The 5651-nt window shown below is 46.6% G+C and overlaps 1 protein-coding gene across 1 annotated transcript in view; it reads left to right on the top strand.

Annotated features, from left to right (window-relative positions):
* Nucleotides 1-242: 242 nt before the first annotated feature.
* The window catches only part of T265_01106 (hypothetical protein), a gene marked incomplete at both ends in the record, with an annotated part of 35501 nt that continues 30092 nt past the window's right edge, over nt 243-5651 (top strand). Inside the window, 6 exons of the mRNA XM_009165049.1 lie at nt 243-399; nt 435-565; nt 611-765; nt 806-941; nt 3244-3427; nt 3875-4096. The remainder of the gene's footprint in view (nt 400-434; nt 566-610; nt 766-805; nt 942-3243; nt 3428-3874; nt 4097-5651) is intronic.

The following is a 5651-nucleotide window of genomic DNA, read 5'->3' as shown; positions in this document are numbered from 1 at the left end:
GGTATGGGTTATATAGTCATGACAGTGCCTTCCTATGATATTTTACACCGGGAAGGATATAGTTATTTTAAACCACAACACAATGTCTCAGTTTACAACAAATCCCCACTTCGCGCTTTGGCACGCTGAATCAGTTTTGCAGTTTTCGCATTAGACGACTACTAAAAACCGCTCATCCGTTATCGTTTACAGCCCCAGGGGAACTGATCTGACTACTCTACTCTGACACAGTTGACCTTCCAATGAGCCTGAATTTCCGTATTCTTCGTGAGAGGGCTGAAAAAATCGTCAAGTACAAAACACCCCAAGGAAAAGAAGTCTGTTTAACACGAGAGGTCTATCTTCGTGATGATATACCTTGTAAATGTCTATTATGCGTGCACCCCGGGTGCAACGCTGGTAAGTTTTCTGCATAGTATCTCACTCTCTGTAAGAGGGCCGTATGCTTCCGGCGGATCTAAAAAATTACATCGTAGTGGACGGATCAGAAGCCCTCAATTATTGGGAGATTTTTGAATTCGAACAGTTGAAAGGAGTAATCGTCACGTTATCGACGTTGAACTACGTGAGTGGTGCATCATTTTGGATTCTTATGGTAGTCTCGCAATAGGTTCAGCAACAAGCTCCCAACAAGCGTCCTTACAAGCGAATTCGGTCAGCTCTGGAGGATCCGGTGCAATCGTGCATATTGTTTGACAATGAATTTCATCAAAAGTGTTTCCGTCCGCCAGTTTTTGGTGAAAGTGTGATGGACTTCACTACAAGGTATGGCAGATTGCTACTCACCGCTATTGTTCGCCTTAAGGATGAATTGGATAGTTGCCAACTGGTACCAGGCGCATTTGGGAAAGTGCGCTTCAGTCATTCTCGTGTCAAACAACAAGGCCGTGATCACAGACTGCGCCTCTAAGTCCATTCAGTCGAAGGATTTGGACGTGGTCGTAAGTCACCAACCGCTTTCGATTCGTTTTTATGTGGTACAAGTAGGCGCTTTTTTCTTCTTAGCCTACCGACCTGGTCCATCAAACAGTACAGGCGCTCTCGACGTTTGTCTCAGGCTTAGTTCGACGTTGAATTGGAAAGAGTCCGTTTTCCATCCTCAAAGCAAAGCATTTCTATAATTTGTGTGCCAAGCACCACTGGCTCACCATCTCGAGGTTTTATCTTGAGGGCACACTTTCCTCTCTCCAGTCAAAACGGTGGCGGTGACAATGACGGTTCGACTAATGTATAAGCTGCTAGGATAGGAATTAAGAAATGAAGGTGACAACAAGGTGATGAATTAGGAGAGTATCAGGAGGCAAGAATCGAATGATGCTAGTCCGCTACTGAGGAAAGATACCTAGCCAGCACGATAGGCGGTGTTTGTAAAGCAAGGTATGTTGCGCCTTCCGTCATGGGATACTTGGTTATGCGGTCTACAGTGCTGATGCATCCTTATCATGCCGAAGTCCTTTAATCGTATCAAACTGGGTCCGTCGCATGCTCTAATTGTGACGTTTTCTCGGTGTTCTACCTGACTATACTTTCATCGGTACACCTCGCCCCTGATCCAAAGTCATCCGAGCTAGCTAGCCACAGCGTTCACCTTGATCATACAACACTTTTCAGTTGGTACCGTGAGTGATCTTCTTATGTAGTCTCACCGGAATGCACTGTTCCCGTTGGCATTCGCGCAGTGGGTCATGACTTTTCGCCAATTTTGTCAGACTTTGGTCTTTCCTGTCCTCAGTTGATGCTTCCTCTTGGGTATTGTTTACAGCTTGTTTTGGTACGCACGGGTTAGTAAGTGCTGTGACAATTTGTTTAGAGAGGAATTACGTGGAATTCTTCAACCCGGGTTATATACTTCAGATCTGAGTCACTCCTGTTGATGACTCCTTCACGGTTAACTCGTAGACAACTAAGCGCCAACTCCGCTGATCCAAATGATTCAAAACAGTTGTAATAGGTTTGCTTTCCACATTAAAGGGCCCGCGCCTTTTGATATACCATAGTGGGTGCGAAGCAGGCCAGGGATTGATATAGGGGTTGGAAAGAAAACACCAGTGCCGTCCCTAAAAGCACCTTTTGAGGTGCAATCTGCCTGAAGGTGTCGCGTAATCCAGTAGCACCCACGGATTAACTGAAAACTGGTTGATTTTTTGGAAGAAGACCGAGAGATGTGGATTGGGGGCGAGATTGCCCAAGTGGTTGGAGCGCGAATTTACTGATCGGAAGGTCCGTGCTTCGAACCCGACCTCTGCCTCTCGACTTCCCCTGTCTAGACTTGGGCAACCTGGCAGTATCCCTGCCCTCGTGTTTCCTGGTGACATGGCAGCTAGGCACCGGAAGGGTGCTACAGCTGAACGCACAGCTAAACGATGCGGATCATATATCCGACGTTTCGGTGAAGAGGAAACATTCTTATGAATGAGCGCTTTGAGCTGAGGGTGGTGGTCATCGACAGCTTAACAGCGGTGTTCAACACTGATGTTTCACTGCCTTACAGCCACGATTTATCTGGGAGCCTCATTATGAAGGCAAATAAGCGGAAAACGAAAGAGGTTTAGTTCTGCCCTACCACTATCATTCCGAGGTGTCTACATCTCCAGACACTTATTCAGGCAACCTGGATGGAAACTGACAAATAGAACGCCATTGATATCGATTAGCAGCCGTATCTCGCAGCGTCTCCAACGAGGCGCAATGGGAATCACGCGGACTTTGCGCTGAAAGGCGAGTCGCACCGACAGTATCCAGACTATTCGTAATCTCTTTCATTTTCCTCTACCAGGTCAAGAGTTACGGTCCTCAGGAGGTTATTCGGCAGAGTATCCGTTGAATAAGTTGAAAGTCAGATTTCAGTCTTCGTTTTGGCGTATCTTGCTCATTTTTATGTGTGGCCGTGGACCGCCTATTTCGAGATCTGATAAACTCCCCCCTTATTTTACAACATGATTGCTATTGGAGACTTCATGAATTGCATTCGTTTCTCTGCCTGTCCTAAAACTCAGCTCATTTCTGCCTTCACAAGCAACACTTCCAGTAGAGGAGCTCTTGGTGATGTACCGGGTCACTTCTTATGAGACAGGAGAGTACTACTTGTTTTTACAGCAGATTTGTGGCGGATGGGACTAACAAACCGTTGCCCAGACAAGATTGCGCAGCTCCCTTTTTAGAACATTTGTTTTCGATTCTCGTTCATTCGATTTTATCCTAGCTGATGCTATTCTGATGACACTTTCTCCCGAAATTCTCTAGGTACTCAGTCTTCCAGAATTTTTGCAAACCTACCATCCAAACTTGTCAGAGGCAAAGCTACTTTTGGACTCTCTACAGGCGTCGTTACACTCAAAAAAGACTTCAGTCCAACATGTGACTCCATCTGCTAACGGCCAAGATGAGTCTGACGGACAGGTTGTGAAGTCGACCATTGTTCCGAACGGTTCGTTCGTTTGTTTCCTTTTCCGGACTTTGTGATCACTTTACTTTCTGACTAGTGTGTAAAAGGTCATTAGGGTCACCAGTTTACCATGTCTTCTCAGCCCCGTCCAGCTCAAAACATTCGTATTTTCAACACACCATTCAAGGCGGCTGTTTACTCAGTTTTGTCCAGTTACAAGGGAACTCCTCAGTCATCCAGATTCTGCGATATATTCCCGAACCCGCATAGTCCGTCTCCGTATGCTTCATCATCTGTACTGTCACCTTTTTGGGCGAAATCGTGTCCGTTTGTCTGTGTAGAACACTCTCAGAATGGAAAAATCCGGATCTAGTTAACTAAACAGTGTGTAGGGGAATGTTTCTATTCTCATAAAGGAAACTACTCACAAGGTTGCTGAAAAATCTTCGGCAGCCCACGACCGGTTTCGCCCTTCTTAGAGCTCATCAGGTAGGCGCAGTCCCCGAGTTTCCGTCAACCTTATGTTCTACTTGAACCCAAATTGGACTTTTCGAGAAATACAAATCGATTTGGTTTCCACGAGAGACTCAACTGAATCTCTCGTTTATGATATTCTACAACTGAATGTGCTGCACCCAGGCCGCGCCTACCTGATGAGCCCCAAGAAGGACGAAGCCGGTCGTGAGCTGTCGAAGAGTTTTCAGCAACCTTGTGAGTAGTTCATTTTATGAACCATTTTTTGTTCGTAATGAGTGAGTGGCGATCGTAATCATTGCAGTCATGATCTTGGAGTGTCGGTTTTTGAAGGCTGAGAACAATTATCAACTGAACCAACGAAGCGGCCCCCTTGGCGTCGCATTGTGCGAACATACATCATGATGCTTCTGGATTTCTCTACGTACCAAATCGAAATTGGTCATAAATTCAACAAACACCCGTCTTGAATAGTCCTCGGTTACTTTCAAATAATTACAGCTGCTCGTAGCTGAAATATGTATGTTGAGGCCGGATAGTTTAAACTGTGTTTCGCACGCACAATCGTTTCGGAGACTTACAGTTTAGCGTAGTTTTGTCTAATGGCCTGGTGTGATCGTGCCCGTCTACGCATCTCACACGAATGACGGCATATAGCAGTACATCTGAGTTCACCCTCCCCCCTGCGTCAATAGTACCACCGTGTGGCAAATTCTTACAGTGAATGGGCGGTGTGTGACGCTACGGCAATGGTTCTAAAGCAAAAGTTGAGTGACAGTGGAATGCGGACAAACAATCGAACTGAGGAATTAGTGTGAGCGGTGTAGGCAGCAGGGAGCAGTTTGGAAATTTCCGACTACTAATGCTATTAGAAGACGACGCTTACGTCAGCAGCGACAGTATGCAAAAATACAAGACAAAGCGAAGGGTAGCATCGATTAGTCTCATATGCCGGTATCTACCAGTTTGATCGGGGCGAAAAATCGCACACAGGAATAATAAATTGGTATTAGATTTAGAAGTTAAATTCCCCGAGGAAGGACTGGTTAGAAAAGGTCAGCCCCCAAAACCGCACACTCCGATCGCCCAACGGTTGACCGTGACCGCCGGCGCATTATCCAATACGGTCGAAATACTTTTAGAACCAAAGAGCCCGGTGCTGCTCAAAAGGCACTTCCTGTGCGCAGCCGCATCAGGAATGAGACAGTAATGCCTTATTCCCTGTGCCTTCGGGTTAGGCCAACCCCCTGCAGCCGAGCAGGTCAGACCATTGAGTCGTCGGCTCCGGGCAATGTCCCCCCCAAAAAAACCCTACATTCTCCCACTGCCTCGTGGGTCAGACTTTTGAGTCAGAGGCTAGGGTCAGGACCCCCGAGCAAAACCCTACGTCCTCCCACTGCTTTGTGGGTCAGAGTTTTGAGTTAAAGGTTCAAGGCGAGGTACCTCAACCAAACCCCCTTCCTCGGCCTGGGCAACCGGGAAGTATCATTTGCCCGCGCAGTTCAGCGTCCACCGATGTCCCATCCCCGATAGCGACCCTTCTGCACTTGGTTATCCTGATCGTGGTGATAGCTGCAGAAACCAACAAATAAACGAGATAGAAAGAAAACAGCAGTTTGGTATATTTTTATCCTTGGTCACTGTCCAGACTACCACAAGAAATGAGGTGGATACGTCGCTTTTGATTAGGTCACAGTTTTTCTCTTCTCCAAGCTTGGGAACTGCCACCTGATCGTCAGTTAATTAATCCACCCGAGTCACCAGTATTTCAAGACGCTGTTGAAACAGATAT

Source organism: Opisthorchis viverrini, assembly GCF_000715545.1.
Source record: "Opisthorchis viverrini unplaced genomic scaffold opera_v5_11, whole genome shotgun sequence".
Classification (NCBI taxonomy): Eukaryota; Metazoa; Platyhelminthes; class Trematoda; order Opisthorchiida; family Opisthorchiidae; genus Opisthorchis; species Opisthorchis viverrini.
The sequence above is the reverse complement of the archived record's forward strand: the minus strand, read 5'-3'. Positions and strand labels throughout refer to the sequence as shown.